At 42.8% G+C, this 24773-nt stretch overlaps 1 long non-coding RNA gene across 1 annotated transcript; it reads left to right on the top strand.

Annotated features, from left to right (window-relative positions):
• The first annotated feature begins 3734 nt into the window (after positions 1 to 3734).
• Positions 3735 to 16902, top strand: LOC122451148. Its single transcript, XR_006272317.1, has 3 exons — positions 3735 to 3821; positions 7201 to 7369; positions 16768 to 16902. It is a non-coding gene; the product is annotated as an uncharacterized LOC122451148 (long non-coding RNA).
• The last annotated feature ends 7871 nt before the right edge of the window (positions 16903 to 24773 follow it).

Raw genomic sequence — 24773 nt, 5'->3', positions numbered from 1 at the left:
CAAGGAAAACCCCTGGGGCTGTATATCTATCTAAATGATCCTAACAGTAATAAAAACTATTGTTAGAGCCTGTTCTGTCTTAGCTGTCTGTTAGCTCCTGTTGGCTGTCTTAGCTGTTCTGTCTGTTAGCTCCTGTTAGCTGTCTTAGCTGTTCTGTCTGTTAGCTCCTGTTGGCTGTCCTAGCTGTTCTGCCTGTTAGCTCCTATTAGCTGTCCTAGTTGTTCTGTCTGTTAGCTCCTGTTGTCTTATTACCCTTTACCGTAAGTACTCAGGGCTTCCCTGGTGGGTCTGACAGTGAGGAATCTGCCTGTAATGCAGGAGACCCAGGTTTGATCCCTGTGTCGGGAAAACCCCCCTGGAGAAGGGAATGGCAACCCACTCCAGTATTCTTGCCTGGAGAATTCCACGGAGAGGGGACACTGGTGGGCTGCAGTCCATGGGGTCACAAAGAGTCAGACAGAACTGAGCAACTAACACTTTTACTTTCACTTAAGTATTCATGATTGAGGAGAACTGCTGATGTGTGGGACCACAATACACTCATCCCTGAGTAGTTCTGCAGTGTTTTCTGAGTCCTAAGTCCTACAAACATCCTTGAGAATCAGCCAGTGCCAATCTGCCTCCACGGTGTGGTGGGATAGATGTGTTTGTACTTATCTAACTTATTAGCCTTACCTCATCTCAAGAACTTGCCAGATACAAAAGGTGACAACAGACCTGCGTTGGGATGGAACTAAATTTGAGGACAAACAGTTGAGAAGGTATGGAATACCCAGGTGGAGGTGTCCAGCAGCTAATTGGAAACATGGGTCCCGGGGCGAGGAGAGACCTGGATTTAGGAGTTATTTATACACAAGGGGTAATTGGTGGCCATGATCTTCCAACCTTTTTTTTAAAAAAAAAAAAACAACATACTCACTGTGTATTTTATTTCCTTTAATCTACAGCATAAATTGGGGTTTCCCTGGTGGCTAAGGTGACAAAGAATCTGCTTGCAATGCAGAAAAGCTGGATTCAATCTCTGGGTTGGGAAGATCCCCTGGATGAGGGAATGGCAACCCACTCCAGTATTCCTACCTGGGAAATCCCAGGGACAGAAGAGTCTGGAGGGCTACAGTCCATGGGGTCGCAAAGTGTCAGATACAACCGAGTGACTAACACACATACACAGCATAAATTAGACGGCATGATACAGAACTTGAAAAATATTTGAATGATTTTTGTGTGCCAAAGTCCTAAACGTAGCTGCGGCTGCTAAGTCACTTCAGTCATGTCCGACTCTGTACGATCCCATAGATGGCAGCCCATCGGGCTCCCCTGTCCCTGGGATTCTCCAGGCAAGAACACTGGAGTGGGTTGCCATTTCCTTCTCCAATGCATGAAAGTGAAAAGTGAAAGTGAAGTAGCTCAGTTGTGTCCAACTCTTAGCGACCCCATGGACCACAGCCTACCAGGCTCCTCCATCCATGGGATTTTCCAGGCATGAGTACTGGAGTGGGGTGCCATTGCCTTCTCCCCTAAACATAGCTACTTCTGGTCAAATGGCTCAGGAGAGGGTTAGGGCTGAAATTAGGGTGTGTCTTGATGAGAACAGTTTTCAATTCTGATTGTGTTCTTCCCACAACATCTCCACTGGTAAAACAGGGAGAGCTCAGTCTGTCTCATTTCAATTAAGACAGAGCTCCCTAGTCAGTAGGAGGTTTAGGGGAGTCTTCAGGGTCTGTGGGGTGGAGGTGCAGGGCTGAGAGGCAAGTAGGATGTGGGGAAGGGGGCTAGCGCTAGTGCGCATGTGCTCAATTGCATCTGACTCTTTGAGACCCCATGGATTGTAGCCCACCAGGCGCCTCTGTTCATAGGATTTGCCAGGCATGAATACTGGAATGGGTTCCAGGGATTGAACCCATGTTTCTTGCATCTCCAGCATTGGCAGACAGATTCTTTACCACTGTACCACCTGGGAAGCCTGTAGAGGTGGGGGACCTGGTACCAATTTCTGTTCACTCCTCAGAAAGGCTAGTGCTGGGACTTCTCCTCCTCTTTCCTGGCCTTTCCCGTCCACCCCAGTAAGCTCAGGGTCTCCTTGCAAACAGGCTGGCGCTCTCTGGCTAGAGGAATCTTGCTGGCTTAAGAGACACGCGGAGATGATTAACTGGTAGTTTCTGACATGACCTGCTGACCTTCTTATGGGAACCTCTGTAGAGATGGTGACTTACTTTTTTTTTCCTTAGTGTCTCTGGTGCCTATAACTTTCATAGTAATCATGACATTTGTGTTTATCATTAATATTCCAGCTGGAAACATCCTCTTTTCCCCCTCTTGTCCCTGCCATGGCCCATCTGTAGTTCAGGTTATCACCTTTCTCAGAAAACACTCTCCATAAAAGCCCAGTATTGGTGAGTTAGGCTGATGGTTTCCACACCCCTCTTCTCTGTTTTCTACTTCCTACTGCAGTTTTGGGGAAGATGATTTTATACCATAGATACCTCATTTGTCAATGCTGTCTTCTGAATCTCCCTCCTCATGTCCACTATCACAGACCTTGAATAACTGTTTTCATTCAGCCATTTAGCCCATTACTTCTTTGACCAGCGGGCTAAACCCAAGTATCTCTCAGACTCCTGTGCTGTCATTAACATGCTTCTTGTTTAACTCAAAACAGCTGTTCCTCCTTCGCCTCCCATCCCCAATGTCTCCTCAGACAAACCTTGCTGACCCAGAAACTTTGGGAAAAAAAATATTTCTGGACAAGTGAGAGTTCTGGAAAGATAAGGATTTGCCTCTTTCAGTATGGAAACATCTTTAAGCTTAACCATTTGAATGGAAACTTTCTAGGCCGTAAAGCGTTTAACTTTTTCTTGATGTACTGGGGTCATAACAGTAAACAAAGGTTTTGTACTCTGCTCCCATGCGATGGGGCCCTGAAGATCTTTTGGGGTAAAACAGTCCTAGATTTCTGTGGTTCTGAAGTTATTTGACAACCTTTTAAAAAATTGAAGTGTAGTTGATTTGTAATGTTGTGTTTCAAGTGCACAGCAAAGTGATTGAAGGCTATTTTTTGTAAGCTATTATTTGTTGAGATTTTGTAATCTTTTAAATTGACTATCTCCATACTTTTTATCGGGTCATTAGCTACCGCTCCTCTTTATCAATATAACCTGTTTTGAGACATTCTTTAATTCTAACTTTCAATGTTCACCTTGGTCATAGAATACCAGTGCACTCACACACACACACACTCAAACTCAAGCATGTGTGTTTGCCTGTGTGTTAGAACTGTGTGCAAAGAATTGTGAGCAAGGACTTGAGAGTTTTTCTATGAGTAAACTGAGTAGATTGTGAGTCCTCTATTATGATTTTCCAGAAGCCAGTTTTGTTAATGTTTTTGCTCATTCTAGTAATAAAAAGTTGAAAGGCAAATCTTTTTGGACTTTGTTGAAAGGTTACTCCTAGATTTCTAGGGGCAACCTATCTTTCTAGAAACTTCTTCCTCAGTTTCATTCTTTGTTATAACTTTATTCTAGAGTAGGCAACTATCACTAAAAAGAGATTCTTTTTATGAGAAATTCTTCACTCCATTGTCCCAACTTCACATACAAACTATTTCACCCACTATCTTTAAAAATATTATCATGATGTTTTTAAACCATTGTCATTAAAAAAAAAAAAATCCACAGGTGCAAAAACAAACTGCAACCATGAGAGCTAAATCTCTCTCTCCCTCCTTGTCCTCTTTGGCAGAATTCTGTGGAAAGCTGAGTAAATGAACAGGGCCGTTTGACAGAGTGAAACCCATATCAGCCCTATTGAGCAATGTCTTGAACGTAAGTCCTTTTCAACTAAACAGAGGTATATTTTCTTTTATATTGTTGACTTTGACCCTGTAGTTTAGCAAAGAACACTTGTGCAACATTTTCTGGATCAACTGATCATCTGCTCAGGGCAGGCATGCATGTTTCTCATCATTAAAGGGAAACCAAACCCACTGACCTAATCCTCCATTCTACTTTGTTTCTCTCCAGTCCTTCATACTATAGATTCTGAAATACTAATGAAGGGATGTGGAAGCAATGGGCTTCCTTCTCACACCCAGCCCCAGTGGGAGCAGAGGCAGAGAGTGGGAAGATGAGAAATGTCCTCATTTTGCAAAACAAAGTGCTTCTCCAAGTTGCCTTTTTCCTAAACTATCTGCCTCTGCCACTCCCAAGGGGTTTGCTTAAAATACAGATTCCAGGGCCCATTCTACAGTTACTCTACCAAAATTCCTAAAGGATGGGGCTTTGTGATTTGCATTTTAAATCAACCAGATGATGTCTTTGTTTTTTGTTGACCTACCAATTTCTATGTGTCTGACTCTCAAGTAAATACTACAAATAGTTAAGCTCAGTTAAATACTTAGAGAATACTAATCATCATTGAACTTTACTACTGCAGGTGTAATACTTTTCACTTATAAAACAGCATTTTAAAAAATTTTATTGAAGTATAGTTGATTTACAATATTGTATTAATTTCTTCCATACAGCAAAGTGATTCAGTTATATATATACATACACACGCACATTCTTTTTCACGTTCTTCTCCATCATGGTTTGTCATCATAGGAAACTGAATATAGTTCCCTGTGCTATAGAGTAGGACCTTGTTGATTATCCATTTTATATGTAAAAGTTTGCATCTATTAACCTCAAACTCCCAGTCCATCCCTCCCCCACCCCCTCTCCTCCTTGGCAAACACAAGTCTGTTCTCTATGTCCATGAGTCTGTTTCTGTTTCATAGATAAGTTCATTTGTGTCATATTTTAGATTCTACATATAAGTGATATCACATGGTATTTATCTTTTTCTTTCTGACTCACTTCACTTAGTAGGATCATTGCTAGTTGCCTCCACGTTGCTGCAAATGGCATATTTTGTTCTTTTTTATGGCTGAGTAGTATTCCATTGTACTACATATGTACCTCATCTTCTTAATCCATTCATCTGTCGACATTTATGTTGTTTCCATGTCTTGTCCATTGTAAATAGTTACATAGCGGCATTTTTAACCATTCAAAGTGTTTTCTATATATAACCCTCTGAGGCAGGCAGGGGAGGTATTATTACCCCCATTTTAGAAATGTAATTGAGTCCCCTGCAGCTTAATGACTTGGGCAAACTGTGCTGGGACTTACTAGCCTGGAGTTAGTACTGGTGCTCAGATTTTCTAGCCTTATTTCACTGCACACTTGGTGTTATAAGGCCCAAGACACAGAGAAAGCTTATTAAAGTGTTCCTTAGAAATAGTGTTCTTGAGCTGAAATCAGCGCCTTCAGAGTGCCTCCAAGTGCTGTTGAGGGTGCTGTGCATTTGCTTCTAGAAGATGAAAGCCAAGACGGAGCCCTGGGCACTGAGGAGCAACAGGAATCTTCAAAACAACAACAAAAAATCTCATTCCTCTTTTGTTCGTCCCCTTCAATTTTCTGACCTTTTCTCTCCACTCCCTCTTTCTTGTAAAGACTCAAACTCTGAAATAATTATATGAAATTAAGTTGGTAAAAACTGGGCTTGTTTCCTTAAGATTGATGTGTTAACATTCGGGGCAGTTTTCTCAGGACTCAGGGAGACTATTATTTCTGAGCTTGGCTGCAGGAATCTTCCTCTTTCCCTGGGCAGGGTAGAATCTCCACCCACCCCCACCCCCTCAAAACCACGTTTCTTCATTCCACGACCCTTCTCTCCACAACGCAGCCTGACTGGAGCAGAATGCGTGTAGAAGTGTTTTTAGGAGCCCAAGGTATCACTTACACTAGTCGGAACTACCTCCTGTGAAGAGAGAGTGAGACTGAATTCTAACAGAGGGTTTCTTTGCACTATGTTGGATGTTAAGTTTTGAGTCTTCAGGATGGCAAGCCCCAGACTCTGGGAGTCTGGAGGAGGCGAGGAAAATACCAGCTCTATATCAAGAGATAAGCAAGCTGAGTTGGTTGTTAGCCAAAAGAAAAGTTTTCATGCAAAATGTATCATTATGCAAAAAAGTAGTAACAGGGTTTCCCTGGTGGTCCAGTGGCTAGGACTCTGGGCTCCCAGTGCAGGGGGCCAGGGTTTGATCCCTGGTCAAGAAACTAGAATTCATGTGCTGCAACAAAATTCAAAGATCCTGCAGGTAGCAGCCAAATAAAGTATAAAAACAAAAAAGTAATAACAGTTAAAAAAAAAGAGCAACCCTCCCCATCACTGTGTGAAGTAAAATTAACAAAAGATGGAAAGATCCCTGCACTTCTTTGCATTGGAAAATGTCTTGGGTGCACCGTGCTGAATCCCCAAGTTCCTGAGGCTGCCCTGGAGGAGGGGGTGGGGGTCAGGTTTAGGAGGTGCCAGCCCGCCGTGACACATCGTCCTAATGATGACTCCTTTGTAAACTCCTTCCCTTTCGCTTCACAGGACTTGTAAAAGGCACCCGCAAACCTCTGCCTTCCTGTGCCTCCCTGCCCTGGGGTAGAAATCCTCTTCTTGCAGGAAGTGCAGAGCAAAGTTCAAAGCTTTCTCCATCAAAAGAAAGTGCGCCTGATCTAGTGTAACATGATTACGTGACAATTAGCACACCCCCCCTCAAAAAAAAGCCAGGCCTACTACTGGATTGTGCTGGCTCCTTGCAATCTTCACCTTTCTAAGAGCTATTTATCACTTCCCTGTTCAGGATAAGGATGCACTCCCCCAAACTGAACACCACTTAGGGTCTGACCTCTGGAGGAGGGGATGGCAGCACACTCCAGTATTCTTGCCTGGAGAATCCCATGGACAGGGAAGCCTGGAGGGTTACAGTCCATGGGGTGCAAAGAGTCCCACACGACTGAAGCAACTTAGTATGCATGCAGGCAGGGTCAAAGCAACTGGTAGCTTTGGGCTGTCTGGGGATGGAGAGTTATAAAGAGGTGGTGATGAGATGTCCCCACCAGATGCAGAGGTGAAGAGATGAGCTTATAGGAGAGAGGACAAAGGAAAAAAAAAAAAAAGCGTGGATCTGCAGACCCAGAGGCAGGCTCCGAGCTCCCGCGATTTTCTCTGCGAGGAGAAACCTCTATGACTGCGAGGTTTCTTTCCTTGCTATAAAACAAGCCCAGTTCAACCGATGTTAAAAGAGGGTTAAAGGGGGCCATAAATCTTTCTGGGCATTGAAGATCCACGGAAAACTCAGCCTGATGTCTTTTACATCTGTTTCAGGTTCTCGGCCTCCATCGGACTCAACTGCCTTTTCTGCAGCGATAACTCACGAGCCCCATTCAACCCGCTGAGTGGCGGGTATAGGGTGTCACACCCCTCGGAGCCCCGAGGATGAGGGGTGAGCGTCCGGGCAGCCGCCAAGCTCCTGAGGCTGGCCCAGTGACACCGTGTAAGTCTACACCCCGGGGCGGTGGAGAGGAGGCGGCGGGACTGACAGCGTCAATGGGCAGTGCACACACAGCCGGGAGAGGGGAGCCTGGGCGGGTGGGAGCGCGCTGGCTGAGGTTGGTCACACGGAGATTGAGTTTCAGCTGAATTAGATCAGAGCTGTGGGAAACAGCACCTCCTTCACACACACAGCCGGTCTCCTCGGAAGACGTGGGAGGGCGGCTGGGGAGACGGAGGCAGGCAGCTGCGCTGAGATCCCAAGTACAGCCCGAGCAGCCCTCGGGGACCTTAATTACTGTCTCCCTCTCCCCAGCGCAGGGGCAGACGGGCGGCGGGTGGCGGGGTGGCTTTAGGCTGAGAGGCTCCGGGATATCAGGGAGAGATGGGGCGCTCAGCGCTGAGAACACACCGTGGAGTGGGAGTGAGTCTGTGTGTGTCTTTGAAGGACAACGGCGTGATGATGGAAGTATGGGAACGGCGTGGTACTTTTAGGTCCACAGCTGCATGAGGCAAACTGCAGAAGGGATTTCGGTGCCTTTAACGCGGTACCTTTCGGGTTTTGATGTTTTATAGCATTTCACTAACATGCAACCTGAGCTTTCATGCATACCATAGCTGTGTTCGCTGTTACCCACCGGTCCTCTAATCTCCTGTCTCTGCTTAATAGCCTAACACCATTTCAGTGCCCCAGAATACCAGCTTTTTTAGGAGAGGCATTGAAGAAATGGAAGATGGGAGGAAGTTTTCAAATTAAAACGGGGACACTTGCAGTCCGATTAAAAAGGGCAAGAAGTCAGCGGCTTTGAAATCCACCCCCCTCTGGAGGGTTGGGAAAAGCCACTCTAGGAGACACTGGAAACACACTTGTTCTACACTGGCACCAGAGTGGCTTTCTCCGGGGCAGGGAGCGCCTGGCACTCGGTCCAGGACGTTTGAATCAGGGAGCCTTCAAACGATCCTTTTTTCTTTTCCTGTCACTCAACAAGAGGCTGGAGGCAAAAAATGCGTCCAGCAACTTCCCCTGAACCAAGCAGAAAACAGCACGAGGCTGCCCAGAGCTCCCTAACCTTTTTGGTTGGCGTGTCAATTTCAAGCTCACTGCGGCTGATGAGAAAAGGACCTCGCTCGCTGAAGATGCCACGTTTGTTACCACCCAGGGTGCTGTGCTTAGTTGCTGAGTCGCGTCTGACTCTTTGCGACCCGCAAGGTGCCCCCCCCCCCGCCCCCCGCATGATGCCCTTTTTCTTAGATGGAGAATTTTCTGGAGTGTACACAATGTGTGGGACTGAGGAAACCAACCAGGCTGCTCCCAGGGGATGGCTTGTCACCCCTCAGTAAAGACACCCAGAGCAGAGACTGCTCTGACTCAACGTTTGAATTCTTAGGCAGTTGCCGCTTTCCTGGATTTCTTGCGATTCACAAACACAGACGATTCAAACCCTAGCAAGAACTCAGGTGTTGTTTTGAATTCTCCTAGCTTAGGAGGATGCCGAAAAGGGCATAGGGAAAGTTTGCAGGGGGTCTGTGAGTCATCCATGATTAAAAATGTGTATGTAAAATTGCTATATGACTTTCCCTGTCCCCGGGAAGAGAGTTCTTACATCTTCAACAGATTTTCAGGAGCCCAAGACTCTCTCTGATTGAAGAACTACTGGTTTTAGTTTTTACATTTTATTTATTTATTTTGGTTACGCTTCATTGCTGCCTTCATTGCAGCCTGTGGTCTTTCTCTAGTAGGGACTACTCTCTCTTTCTCATCAGGGACTACTCTCTAGGTGCAGTGCCTGGCCTGTTCTTTGCGGCGGCTTCACTTGCAGAGCACAGGCCCTAGGCACTCGGGCTTCAGTAGTTGTGGCATGCAGGTTCAGTAGTTGTGGGGCATGATCTTGGCTCCTCTGCGGCATGTGCAGTCTCCCCGGATCAGGGATCAAACTCGTGTCCCCTGAGTTGGCAGACAGATTCTTTTCCACTGCAACAGCAGGGAAGTCTAGAACCACTGTTTTATATTGGAGATTTTCCCAAAGGAAATTGCAGTTGGTTGGAGGGGGACATTAGCCTCCCTCGGTCATAGGTTCTACAAAGTAAAATATTTTGTGTCACAGTGGAAGCTGGCTGTTTGTTTCATGTAATTCAAGGGAAACAGTAACTGAGGGCGCACACAAGCAGAGTGTCCGTCCACAGAGTCACTGCTGATGTGAGTACGCTGAGTGTGAGGTATGCCTATCCCTGGGATGGATCCGGGCATTTGACACCCTGATCCCAGAAGTTGTGGCAGTGTTCTGGGAGGATTATATTATTGAAGAGAGAAAACGTAAATGAGAACCTTAAAGAGCTTACAGTCTAGTCCAAACTTGCTAAACCTCTTAGAAAAGGAAGTTAGATAAATACAGAGTGAGATTGGATCCATCCCATGGAAAGAATGTGCCCTGGCCTGTGGTGGTACAAACCTCTTTCTGCCAGGGCAGGGAAGGGTTCCTGGGGGAAGAGGTGGTTGTCATAAAATGTCTTGAAAAATAACAAAGATGCCACAGTCCTCTGTTTGGAGTTCCAAATTTGATGTTTAGCTGAACACTGTAGACATGTTTTGCCTTAAGAAAATCCAAATTTTAGGGACTTTCCTAGTGGTGCAGTGGATAAGAATCTGCCTACCAATGCAGGGCACATGGGTTCGATCTCTGGTCTGGGAAGATCCCACATGCCGTGGAGCAAATAAGACCATGTGACCCAACTACTGAAGCCCGTGCTCTGCAACAATAGAAGCCACCACAGTGAGAAGCCTTTGCCCTGCAATGAAGAGCAGCCCCCACCCAGTGCAAGCAGAGGAAGCCCACATGCAGCAACGAAAACCCAATGCAACCAAAAATAAATAAAATTTAAAAAAAGGAAAAGCCAATATTTATAAATAAGCTGATTTCCAGAAGCAGACAAATTGGGGATGATGATAATTTACATCAAATAATAGCTATTCTTGATGTCAGATTCCTATGAATGAAATTTTACATATTGTATTTCAAGTAACCTTATGATAACTCCGTGGAGAGGTGCTTGTTTTCCCATTTATCAGATAAGGCTTAGGAAGCTTAAAAAACTTCTTTGCTGTTACTTCTCAACTGAGTGGCAGAGAGACCAAGGCTGAAAGCTAGATGAGACTGTCTCCAAAGGCCATTCGTTAAAGTCTCCACTAGGTAGCTCCTCAGCCCAGTAGGACCTGTTGCTTTGCTCAAAATGTCAAGACTCCAAATTCATCTTATAGATGACTTGATTTTCAAACATCCAGGAAAAAAAAAAAAGGCTATTAACCCAGTGCCTGCCATCTCCCTGATACTATGCCAGGAGACACAAGTCTCTCATTTTGTAAAAAATGAAATTTGACAAAAAATTTAATTCTTGTGGAATATTTTCAAAATACATTTATCAAAGTCAGTTCTATACAGGCAAATTGTCTCTCACTAAAAAAATCACAGACTGGTCAAAACTTTCCTAGGGCAGAGAGTGGATGGCACTATTTTATACTCTGTGCCTGGTAGAGTATCTGCCATAGCTCAGTAAGTAATTACTGAATGAATAAGCAAATATTTAATACAAGGATGAACTATTTTGAGAACAGTGATTAAGAAGTTTTATTCCTTAAAATGGAAGCAGGAGGGCTACCCTGGGGGTCCAGTGGTTAAGAATCTGCCTGCCAATGCAGAGGACATGGGTTCGATCACTGGTCCTGGAAGATTCCACATGCCACTGGGAAGATTCCGCAAGCCTATGCATCACAACTAAGGAGCCCATATGCCCTAGAGCCCTTGCTCAGCAACAAGAGAAGCCACTGCAATGAGAAGCCCATGGACCACAACTAGACAGTAACCCCTGCTCCCAGCAAACTAGAGGAAGCCCAAGCACAGCCATAACTAAATAAATAAAAATTAAAAAAATAGAAGTCGGACACAGGCACTGGCCATGAAGACATGGGCATAGTTCATTATACATCAAAAGTGAACTTGTTTGCAGAAAACTAAGAATAGTGAGAGAGAAAATGAGCTGTGGAGAGCTCAATTTTGCAACTTGAAAAGCTATACTTTGCTTTTCTATTGTTTGTTTCTATTCAGATTGAGGAAATGAAAAGCTCCTGCTAGTTGAAACTTCTACCCTGATTAAAAATAATACCTACCCTTTTCAGAGATCTTAACCAACAAGTCTTGTGATTTATTTTCATGACAGCACTGGGATCTATATGATTTCAAGCATAATCTCTACCTTCTCCCCTCTCTCAGCATGTGTGTGTGTGTTTGATAAATACTGACATGTCAGGGATCTTCGGTATTGGGGAATTAACTTTTAATTTTTTGGTTGGGAGTGCAAATAGTTAATAAAAATATAATGCTGTTGGTGAACCAGAGCTTGAAAGAATGAACAAGTTTTGAGGCCAGCAATCATGGGCTTGAATTGCAGCTTAAGAAAGGTCATTTCTGTTGAAAAGTATCCGGAAGCAAGTGCTACCAAGTGGAACTATGCCTTTTCCAGACTTGAATATACGCTTAAAGCTGTGGATAACCATCCCTCTTGCGAAATGCGGGGATTCAAGCACTTAAGAGACAGAACGTTGATGTAGATGCTATCTTAAGACTGTTTGCAGGTCTCTGGTGTGGTCAGAGTTCATGGAAGGTAAAGTGGTATGAAAAGTTAGCTGCCTTTACACAGAGAGGCCCAGGCAGGACAAATCCAAGGAGGAACACACCGAGACACATAGTAATCAAGCTAACAAAAATTAAAGGCAGAGATAAAATATTAAAAACAACAAGAGAAAAATGACAAATAACCTCCAAGAGAACTCCCATCAGGCTATCAGCTGATTTCTCAACAGAAACTCTCCAAGCCAGAAGGGAAGGGCATGATATATTTAAAGTGATGAAAGGAAAGAACCTACAACCAAGAATACTTTACCCAGCACAACTCTCATTGGGATTTGATGGAGAAACCAAAAGCTTTCTAGAGACACAAAAGTTAAGAGAATTGAGCACCACCAAACCAGCTTTACAACAAATGCTAAAGGAACTTCTCTAGGCAGGAAATACAAGTGAAGGAAAAGACCTGCAGAAAACAAATACCAAACAATTAAGAAAATGGCAATAGGATCATACATATCAATAATTACCATAAGTGTAAATAGATTAAATGCATCAACCAAAAGACATAGACTGACTGGGTGGATGAAAACATGTGCATGGATGCACTTCCACTTACCACATCATTCTGCTGGACCCCTTAAATTTTATGTAATTATTTTATATTATTAAGTTAATCATGTTCCCATTATGGCTCGCAATTGTAATTATCTTTTTTTTTTTTTTTGGTCTGGCTATTGATTGTGAAAACTGATAAACATCTTTTACTATTGTGATTATGTAGCTATTATTCACTTAATACCACTGTGTCATGATTGGTCAACAGAAAAATAATAGAACTCTGCATCACCAAAACTATGATTTAATAGAAAAACCTGTAATTACTTTTTAAAATTCAGATGCATATCAAAATTATCTTGGAACTTTTTGAAAAGTACAAACGCCCAGGTATTGCTTTTTCTCACCAGAGCTCCAGATATATTTCTAATGAGTAGTTGTGTTTACATACAACTGGATTATATGATGATCTTTTACTTTAATCTAGTTTCACTTTTTCTGTTTCATATTGAGTGCTCCCATTTCATTTAGTTTCAGTTCAGTTCAGTTCACTCAGTCGTGTCCAACTCTTTGCGACCCCATGGACTGCAGCACACCACGCCTCCCTGTCCATCACCAACTCCCGGAGTTTACTCAAACACATGTCCATTGAGTCGGTCATGCCATCCAACCATCGCATCCTCTGTCATCCCCTTCTTCTCCTGCCTTCAATCTTTCCCAGCATCAGGGTCTTTTCAAATGAGTCAGTTCTTTGTGTCAGGTGGTTATAGTCTTGGAGTTTCAGCCTCAGCATCAGTCCTTCCAATGAATATTCAGGACTGACTTCCTTTAGGATGGACTGGTTGGATCTCCTTGCAGTCCAAGGGACTCTCAAGAGTCTTCTCCAACACCACAGTTTCAAAGCATCAATTCTTCAGTGCTCAGCTTTCTTTATAGTCCAACTCTCACATCCATACATGACTATTGGAAAAACCATAGGTTTGACTAGACGGACCTTTGTTGGCAAAGTAATGTCTCTGCTTTTTAATATGATGTCTAGGTTGGTCATAACTTTTCTTCCATTTAGTTATGTTTCTTCATGTAGTTTATGTTTTCCAATTTCTCCATCTTTTTTTTTTTTTGATGTTCTTTCACAAGCCTTTATCAAGCACAGTAGAAAAGTTTTTGTACACATACATATAAATAATGTGTATAGTACCTGTATTTTAGAAGTCTTATGAATCTTTGTCTAACTAAAAAGTTTATGACATTTTGATTCCACTTGTTTGACTTAGTATGAATAGAATGCTATATTTCTAATTTTAAGAATAGATATGCAACAAGCAACAAGAGTGTACTGTATAGCACAGGGAGCTATATCTTGTCATAACTGTACAACACAGGGAACTGTATCTTGTAATAACCTATAATGTAATGATGTAATAATAATGTAATAATCTATAATGGAAAATAATTTAAAAAATAATATGTGTATATGTATAACTGAATCACCTTGCTGTGTACCTGAAACATTGTAAGTCAACTATACTTCAACAGAATATATATATTAAGGAAGAAAAAAGTTAGCTGCTTCCAGTTTTTAGCTCAATCTCTGCTTGCCTATATCTCTTCAGGCCAATAACAGAGCATGGTAGAGTCTGGAGGAGGCAATGCAACAGGGAAGAAACTTGTATTCTATTACAGATTAATCACTAAAGAAATGTTGCCTGTAACCCTAAATTATAGGTGATAGTGCATCTCTGGCTACGCTGCCTCCCAGGTAACAACCGTCAAGCTTTGTTTAGCTCACAGGAAACATCCTGACTAGGCTCACCTGTGAATAACGCCAAGAAGGAAGAAATTAAGTATCCCTTCCCGAGTCTGACTAGAACCAGGAAATATTTGATTTTACTGCCTCCCCTTTTAGTATAAAAGATGTCTGAATTCTAACTCAGGCAAATGGTTCTTTGGGACTCTAGTCCAGCATCTTCTCGGTCTGCTGGCTTTCTGAATAAAATCAGTATCCCTCCTTGCCCCAACAGCTCTTCTCTTGTTTTATTGGCCTGTCACGTGGCGAGCAGTAGGAGCCTGGACTCAGTAACAGTATAATGATCAGATTCAGGGCTCTTCAAGAAGCTTATCTCGGGCTTCCTTGGTGGTCCAGTGGTGAAGAATTTGCCTTGCAATGCAAGGACATCAGTTCGATCCCTGGTCCAGCAAGATCCCATAGGCCATGGAGCAACTGAACCCGGTGCCGAGACTACTGAGCCCTCGCTCTAGAACCCATGAACTGCACCTACAAAACCCACTCAAGGTAACTACTGACGCCTATGCACCTAGAACTTGTGCGCCGCAACAAGAGAAGCCGCTGTAATGTAAAGCCCAGGCACCACAACAAAAAGTAACTCCTGCTGGCCACAACTAGAGAAAGCCCTCCTGCAGCAACAAAGGCACAGCACAGCCAAAAAGTAAATAAATAAAAGAAATAAATCTTGCTCCCCTAGTGGTTCAGCTGGTAAAGAATTCGCCTGCAGTGCCAGAGACCTGGGTTTAATCCCTGGGTTGGGAAGATCCCCTGGAGAAGGGAACAGCTACCCACCCCAGTATTCTGGCCTGGAGAATTCCATGGGCTGTATAGTCCATGGGGTCACAAAGAGTCAGACGTGACTGAGCAACTTTCACTTTAAAAAAGTTTATCTTATTGCCTGCTCCACAGGATACAAGTACATATTTCGATGAGGTTTTTCCAAGGATTGAGCCATCTTTCTTTCCCCTTCCTTCCTCTCTTTCTTCTATTCACTTACTAAATCTTTTGTTCTTTTAACACACATTGATTGATCCTCTCCTGTCACCTCATCTGGTGTGATGGAACATACAAGTAAGCACTCCAAGTCCAGGGGGCAGTATAAGGTTAGTTATGCACAGCTATTGGTTGAACAGGGCAGAGGAGCACCCAACCATTGGCAGTCAGGAACAAGGAGGATTTTTCCAGAGGACTGAGCTTTGATGAGCTTTGATGAGCACAAGAAAAGTTTTTTAGGAACAAAAGAGATGGTAAGACTCTCCAGACTGATGGTATGCCATGTGTAAAAGCTTGGAGGGGTTGGGGAGAGGGCAGGCAAGGGAAATTGTGGCAGATGTTGAGGGCAGATGTCATCCTACCAGGACCCTGAGCTGTGTATGGAGCCCTGATGGGAGATGATGTCAGATATGGGTAAGATTTGCTAACATCTACTAAGCACCTGCTCTTTTCTATGCATTGTTCTAACAGCTTTCTTTATTGACTTAGTTCATCATTACAACAGCCCCATGAGATAGGTATTAACATGTCCCTATTTTACAGATTCACAGGGAGATCAAGTATCTGTCCCAAGAGCACACAGCTAGAGAGAAGCCAGGATTCACCCCAGACAGTTTGACTCCAGAGCCTGTAGTCTTAATGGCTATGCCAGGCTGCTGCTCTGATAGCCTCAGGTTTGCTGCACTGAGAGCCTCAGTGGCCAGGGAGAGGCTCTTTCCTACCCACCGGTCCAGGTTAAAGTGGAAGTTACCATGCATGTGGATACCAGTTTTTCCTTCCTTAGATCAAAGTTGCTCATGCTGTTTTAATATCAAAATATCAACGCTGAGGATAGGGACCATGTCTGTTTTATTCATCAATGCAAGTTCAGTATTAAGCACAGCACCTGTTACACAGTAAGTACTTATTAAAGGTTTATGGGATAAACAATTAATTCATTGATTTTTACCTATTAACCTTATGATGAAGAAGTGAATATAGACTTCTTCGGTGTAATATTTCTTTTCTTAATTAATTTAACAAAAGCAGAGCATTGCACTAAAACGTTGTCACATATCATATATACAGTTGGAATAATTCTGTGACACAGTCAGCCCCAAGACAAAGCTTACAGAGATTAGTTTCTTCCAAAAGTATTAATCAATTGCGTGTGTGTGTTCCACTTGTGTCATAATTATTTCTCTTTATTTAATATGGGCATTCTTCAATTTGGGGCTCCCATGTGGCTCAGTGATAAAGAATCCACCTGCAATGCAGGAGACATGGATTCGATCCCTAGATCTAGAAGATCCCTGGGAGAAGGAAAAGGCAACCCACTCTAGTATTCTTGCTTGGAGAATTCCATGGACAAAGGAGACTTGTGGGCTATAGTCCATGGTGTCACAAAGAGTTGGACATGACTTAGGGACTAAACAACATCAACAACAATTGCAATTCTTCAATTTGCAGATTATCCAAGCTTCCCACTGTCCTCCCAGTTAACATAAATACAAAGATGTGCTAAAGATGTGCCAAAGATGAATCTATGATACTTCTTTTGATGACGATCAACAGTTGACTATATTAAACTTTAGAGCTGCAAAATATTGGGTAAGTAATACAATTAGGTTATACCATGGTCCAAGAATGGAACTTACTTAGCGACATTAATGCATTGATTGCTTCCAGTATATTTCAGTGTTTTCAATGAAGTGGCTCTTTCCTTTGCAAGAAAAAAAAAGAGCATGGTAGAAATAGAGATGTGTGCTTTTGGTTTGGTCAGCAAGGAAGGCAAGGCCTTATGTGCTCTGTCCGTCAACACTGATAAGCTGTGACATCAGGAGGCGAGGAGGGTCTCCAGCTGTTCCACCTACGCTGGGTCCCAAGCGCCATCATCCCCCACAGGAAGCTGAGGAAGCCCAAACAGAGAAAGAGGAGTGCTGTGAATACACAATCTTCTCCTCAACTGGAGTTTTAGAAATTGGGACCCATGTATGCTTATGGCCGATTCATCTTGATGTGTGGCTAAAACCATCACAGTATTGTAAAGTAATTACCCTCCAATTAAAATAAATGAATAAATTTTAAAAAGTACTACAATCTGAGGGGGGAAAAGTCATTACAATGGAAAAAAAAAAAGAAATTATGTGGGTATCCATATATTTTGAACTTCAGGAGACCTTAGTTTTCTGGGTTTCTTCCTTGCAGCACAAGAGCACATGTTCTGAACATCTCAATTGGTACAGTTTCTGTAGAAAATCTTTTTATCAAAAAAAGCTAAAATTAAAAAACAAAACAAAAGACAGTCAAAACTAGAACGAGATAACAATAATTGTTTTTTATGAAATAAACATTTTTGTTTTGTTTCTTATGTATATATGTGGTTTCAACAGTATTAGATGCCTTTCATCCAATTATGAAAACTATAAATGATTGTCACTAGCCTGATTTATGTGCTTTACCATTTTGCTGTTGTTTAGTTGTTAAGTCATGTCTGACTCTTTTGCGACCCCGTGGTCTGCAGCCTGCCAGGCTCCTCTGTCCATGGGATTTCCCAGGTAAAAAGACTAGAGTGGGCTGCCATTTCCTTTTCCAGGGGATGTTCCAGATGGAGGGATTGAAGCTGTGTCTCCTATATTGGCAGGCAGATTCTTTACCACAGAACCTCCTGGGAAGCCCATGCTTTATCATTTACAAATACACAAACATCTATTACAAGATTTTTATATGTTCATTTGGCTCTCATAAGCCCTTTCTCGAGAAAAGGTATCATTATTCTGTTTTAACAAATGAGGAGACTGAAATTCAGGGCAGATCCCAGCTGAGGGGATTTATCTAGGGCCATGAAAAATAATGTAGCCCAAACAGGAACCCAGTTCAGATTTTAACCTGCCACCAATCCATTCTGTGGATAAATCAAGAGAAGTAGGGTAGTTGTTATTGAGTGTCCACCATGGGTTAGATAATTTCAAATACACTACCTCGTCTACAACCTCCACGGTAGGGAACTATTATCAAAGATAAAGAAACTAAGGTTCAGAGAGGACCCATGACTTCTTAGATGCTTAGTAAATGACTGAACCCTTTCAGTGAGAAATAATAGATAACCCTGCCAAGAGAGGGGTTGTTTCACCGTCAAGTTACTGACAAATCTTGAGAATGCAAAGCTGGGCAGAGTTTCTCACAAAAGGAAGCTTATTTGTAAAAGGAGAGTTTGGGAGCCCCCACCCCCTTTTTGGGCTATTTTGAGGAGTATTTTCTTTTCCTTTTCAGTGAGTCTTTATCAGGAACCATATCTTTGCTCCGTCACCTGCAAACAGACTTTAGAACAATGAAAACCACCCTCTGCAGGATATTGATTCTGATGGAACAAAAGTTGATTAAGCAGAATGGTGGCTTTTTTTTTTTAACTGGAGGAGTTCCAGATCTTTCCTTAGTCCCGTCTCTTCACGAAAATGAGCTCTATCCTCACAAATCTACAGAAAACCTGAGTCAGAAGGAAGATTTATGATGGGAGACACTGGCCGGAAGACGGCTATCTGCCAGACTATTGAGAAGCTCATCTTTGTGTTATTAGAGAAACACTCTCTCTCGACAGGATATAGCCTGGTTATCACGTAATCTTCTCAAGTTTCATCCCCATTCTGCTTACAAATGCCCCCAATATAAAGAGATGCATTTCATTAAGACAGTCTTTCTAAGAGGCAGTTTATCTCAGCTGTTGCTGTCTGTCTTACACACCTACCTTTTCACCCTCGTGTGGAGTTTACATGTTGGTAAGTGCTGTAAAAAAAAGGGAACTTAAGAAATCTCAGCAAAGGAAAAACACCAAGGCTGCTGGTGGGAATTGAAGTAAAAAAAGAAGAAGAAAAAAAAGAGCCCAGGAAGTTTGATGTTCCAGAGCCACACCCTGCCCCCGCACCCCCACCTCCTCAGAGAGGAGACCTGGGTTAAGGCTTGCTTGCCCTGGGGGCTTGGGGCTGACCCCAAACACTAGAGGCTGTAAACACTTTTCCAGTCACATAAACAGGAGGGATTCTTTGCCTGACACTTTGGAATTTTCCTGTCAGGAGCCGGTGGCAAAACAGAAGTGATAGATGTAGGTAGAAACAGGAGAACCAGACTTGAGTCAGACTTGGAAGGTTTCTGACTCCCCTCCCCCAGACCTCTCTTTCCTCAGCACCTGATTTGCACTCCCAGTTGACCCAGTGGGATTTGCTGGCAAATGACCTGTGGGCTTTCTCCTGCTCCTGGCTCTGTAAGCACAGAGAGCCAGAGGCTCTTGTGTATGTGTGCTTAGTCACTCAGTCATGTCTGACTCTTTGTGACCCCATGGACTGTAACCCCTGCCAGGCTCCTCTGTCCATGGGGATTCTCCAGGCAAGAATATTGGAGTGGGTTGCCATGTCCTCCTCCAGGGGATCTTCCCAACCCAGGGATTGAACCCATGTCTCCTGCATTGCAGGCAGATTTTTTTTTTAACCATCTGAACCACCAGGGAAGAGGCTTTTGAGGGACTACTATGTCTGGAAGATTAGTATTGAAGTCAGGAAGTTAGTATTGAGTGCTCAATGGGGAAAACAGGGGGGTTGGCTCCAGAGCCCTGCCGGCATCCCATGCAGCCTACATTAACTGATGGGGATGTGGGATGGGGGGAGATGCTCCTTTGTTGGAGAGGAAGTGAACCCGGGACTCCAGTCCACCTGATCCTGCACAAGGGGCCGCAGTGTTTGAAGTCAGGACTGGTGGGCTCAGGAAGCTGGCTGCATCAGGTTCCCATTAGCTCAGGCAGCAACACAGTGGGTTCACACCACGACATGGGAGCAATTAAGCCTTCTGCTACTGGTCCTTACCCTGGGGTGAGGTTCTTTTCTTCCTCACCCATGTGACTTCAAGTCGCTCTGGTTTCCTTGTGGCTCAATTTCCTGCAGATTCCTGTTACTTCATGTCTACTCTTCTGCGACCACTTATTAGACCACACAAATTGCAACAATTGTCTCCATCACACAGACCCTGTCCCAGATCCGCAATGCGTCTAGGAGGGATACTGCCTCTCTCTGAAATGTGAGAGTTACTTCCTATGTAAACAGTTGGATTACCCCAAATCAGAGTTCATTCAATATTGAGGGAAAATAAACTAATTATACATGCATACCCTGAAGTGAACTAAATCATTCCTCCCCACCCACATTACTTAAAACTGTGGTTTAAAATAATTATCTCCATCTTCAATGATGAGAGAGGGAAGACACGAACAAATGACAGCACTATGAAGAGGAAAACTAAAAAGATAAAATTATGATTTCTTTTTCAAGGAAAGAAGAATACTTCTGCATATAGAAAAAAGCCATAGAAAAAGCGTTTGGGGTTGAACTTTGAAAAATTGCAAGAATTTGGAAACTTGGAAGTCAGTGGGATGAAGAAAAGGGCATATTAGGAGAACGAACAAAAGCTTCAACACTGATGGACGCTGTGGGAAGTAAGACTATATAGCTGCCCCTCCGTGTCTGTGGGGATTGGTTCCAGGAGCCCCTGCAAGGGATGCTCAAATCTAAGGATGCTCAAGTCCCTTGTATTGAATGGTGAAGGATTGATACAGACAATCCTCTGCTGTGTCTGTGGCTGGCTGAATCCATGGATGCAAACCCTGAGGATGCAAGCTCTGTGAACACGGAGGGCCAGCTCTACAAGACACAGTTTCTGCCTTCAAGAGGCAGGTTTTAATTCAGTTAAGGTGACAAAAGAAGCACGGGTAGGAAATAACTTAGAGGACAATGTGAGACACAGTACAGATGAATCACTTCAGATATAGGCAATGAATTGTGGTGTGTAAATGATCAGTGCTATTTCAAGTAAGGGAACTGTCAAAGTTCAAAGAGCTGGGTCAGACTTGGGGAGGAGTGGGATGTAGTTAGATGTTTAAGGCCGAACAAAGGGCATTGATAGGAAGGAAAAATGAATGGAATGAGAATTAGGCAGGCCATGTGCTGGAGACCAGTGATTCTCAACCCTCAGAGTGTATTAAAATCAGAACCCTCCAGGGGATGTCTTAACATACGTGGGCTCCACACTGGTGATTCTGATTTAGTGGGTCTGGTATGGGATATGATGAGTGGCATTTCTATTAATAGTAAGTTCCCTTGTGATTCGAGTGCTCCTGGCTCAGGAAATCACCCTTTGAGAAGGACTGCTGCAGACAGATCAGCATCCCTGAAGCCCAAGCACTTATTTGGTGGAAATACTGGAAAATCAGACTGTCCAGGGAAATCCACCCAAGAAGTGTTAAAAGCAAGTATACTGTTAACTCTCTTTATTTTCCTTACTGGTGATTCTCCATCTGAGGGGCATAATAAAATTTTTTTTTTTTTGCCAATTCCCAGATGGCTTCTTGGTTGAGAATGAATTATTGTGAAAGAAAATGATGCTTTAGTGCCTCCAGAAGAAACTACTGTGGTTAAAGTTGGATGTTGTTGTTGCTCAGTCGTGTCCCACTCTTTGCGAGCACATGGACTGTAGACCACCAGGCTCCTCTGTCCATGGGATTTCCCAGGCAAGAATACTGGAGTGGGTTGCCATTTTCTTCTGCAGGGGATCATCCCAATCCAGGGATAGAACCCCCTTCTCCAGGTGGATTCTTTACCCCTGAGCCACCGTGGAAGCCCTAAAGCTGTACATCAGTTCCAAAAAGACAGTTCTCGTGATCCCTTCTATAACAAGCATATTTCTTAAATAGCTTTGCCACTACCAGCAAGTGTGGTCTTTGATGGAATTGGTGTTCTGGAGTTTTACATACTGGATGGCCAACGCACCTTAGAATCCAAGTATTAAAAACACTAGCCAGGACCTCCCTACTGGTCCAGTGGTAAAGAAATTGCCTGCCAATGTAGGGGAAATTGGTTCTATCCCTGGTTCCTGGTCTGGGAAAATTTCACATGCCACAGGGCAACTAAGCTCGAGAGCCACAACTACTGAGCCCATGTGCCAAAAATTCTGAGGCCCATGCGCCCTAGAGTCCCTGCTTCACAACAAAAGAGTACACCAAAATGAAAAGTTCCTGCTCACCACAATTAGAGAAAAGCCCATACACAGCAACAAAGACCCAGCACAGCGAAAAATAATAAATAAATAATTTAAAAAACCCCACTGACCAAAGCTACCTTGCAAAATCATGCATTTTTATTGCTTTTCTCAAAGATTTACATCCTTTGTGGTCTCAAATATTATGTAAACATGTTTTAATACCCCCTCCATTATCTTTTTGCTTTTGCGTATTTAATGAAACCTTACCACCATTGTTTCCCCTTATTTTTACAGAAAAAAAAAAAAAAAAAGCCAATCCAGGTTAATGTGAAAAAAGATTTCTTAATGTGAAAATGTTTAAAAGATGTCTTTCTTTTGTCTGAAATAAAACAATTTCATAATCTTTCTTTCTATTGCATGGAGTTAGTCATGAGTTTCTCCAGAAATGTATTGACTTGACTGCAGTAGGAATAGTTTCCTGTATACTTCACATAATATTATGTGTATTTAAAGATCAAGTTCAGGTTATAGTATGCTATCTGTTGCAGATGGAAATGTGCAGTGTACTTTCCAATATTTCTTTTAATCTTTTGACAATTTAAGATGAGTTGTATACTATGCAAACCGCAGTAATTAGAAATCATCACTATAAACACAATTAATAGCATGATTCATATTTATGAAGTACTAATGTTATATGAATACCAAAAATACATGATTGTACTGTTCAAATTTTGAATTAAGCAAATAGACAAAATAACTAGGAAGGCAATTTATTTTATAGAAGTGAACCAAATTGATCTTTTTTTCATAATTCAACTAATGAAAGACAGCTAAAGTATATCAATTTTTAGGGTATTTATGTAGAAAAAATGACATACTTTCATGTAATTAGGGGCTAAAAGTGCTCACTTATTCCTAAAAGGTAAGAAAAGGGAATTTTGCAGTGCAGATTAGAGATAGGTAGGAAAATACTGCATGTGTTCAGATCTGAAGAGGGCCTTTGAGGGCCATTGAGGGAAAGGCTGAGGAATTCGCAGTGACTTGATGACAGGGTAACAGCAAAATCCTGGATTTGTCAGAATTCCTGACTGCTGGACCAGAACTCTATACTATGTTAAGGAAGCGCTGGTGGATTAGAAAAGAAAAAAAATTTTTTCAAATTTACCATTGTTTTATTACTTACTGGCATTTATTACCACCCCATCTTACACTTTAAGCAACTTAGTAAAACAGTATCTTGATTGAAAATGAGCTAAATGTAAGAAAGAAAATTTTATTTCTCTAACCCAATAGTAAAGATGTCATTAAAAATTTTTTTTCTTGGTCAGGTGTATTTTTCTGTGAAGAATATTTATTAAACAAAGATCATGTTTCCATGCATGGATGACATCTGGTACACATTTTCATTTGTGTGTTCCAGCTAGTGCATTTATACCTTGTGTTTGTTAGCTGTAGACATGGAAATTTCCAGCACAATACAGAAAGTTGTCAATGCCAGGTGTCACTTTAGAGAAAGAAGACTAGACTTTAAACAAATACATCGGTTAATTCATTTAAATGTCCTTTCTCACACTCGCCCTGGGAGAACAAACTTCTCGTTTACATTGTACTCTCAAAACTATGTTAGAATTCCTCCAGTGTTTGCCCTCAGGCTAGTTAATGAGTCTTCCCCCACCCATCCGCCTACCCAAGAGATTGGTATTATTTAATCGTCACTTTGTTGTTGACCCAAAGCACAATACTCAGTTTGGTTGACTACCTCACTTATCAAACAATGCTTAAATGATTTTTGGTTCTTTCAGAAAAAAAATCAAAACCACCAAAATCAAATCCATGTGGAGAGATGATGACATGATAAAAGTAAGGAGATATGAAGGAAAGGGCCAAGAGGAGGTCAGGAATGCCGTGGAAAACAGCAGCATCCTCAGAATCCATGTGGCCTTCCAAGGAGACTCTACTGACTGCATTAATTATGATGTCTGTGGAAAATGGTGCGGCCGTTTCCCTGGTGGCTCAAGATTCTGCCTGTAATACCGGAGACGTGGGTTTGATCCCTGGGTCGAGAAGATCCCCTGGAGGAGGAAATGGCCATCTACTCCGGTATTCTTGCAGGGAAAATGCCATGGATAGAGGAGCCTGGTGGGTTGCAGTCCGTGAGGCCACAAAAAGCCAGACATGAGTGAAGTGACTGAGCATGCACACAGAGAATGGAGGAAGAGATAGGGCTTTGGGGATGGACATGTACACTCTGCTATATTTAAACTGGATACTGAGTAGGTCCTACTGTAACTCAGCCTGGGTGGGAGGGGAGTTTGGAGGAGGATGGATACTTGGACATGTGTGGCTGAACCCCTTTACTGTCTGCCTGAAACTATCACAACGTCGTTAATCAGCTATACTCCAAATGGCAACCCACTCCAGGATTCTTTCCTGGGAAATTCCATGGACAGGGG

Source organism: Cervus canadensis, chromosome 12, assembly GCF_019320065.1.
Source record: "Cervus canadensis isolate Bull #8, Minnesota chromosome 12, ASM1932006v1, whole genome shotgun sequence".
Classification (NCBI taxonomy): domain Eukaryota; kingdom Metazoa; phylum Chordata; class Mammalia; order Artiodactyla; family Cervidae; genus Cervus; species Cervus canadensis.
Note: the sequence above shows the minus strand (reverse complement) of the source record. Positions and strands in the feature narration are given on the sequence as shown.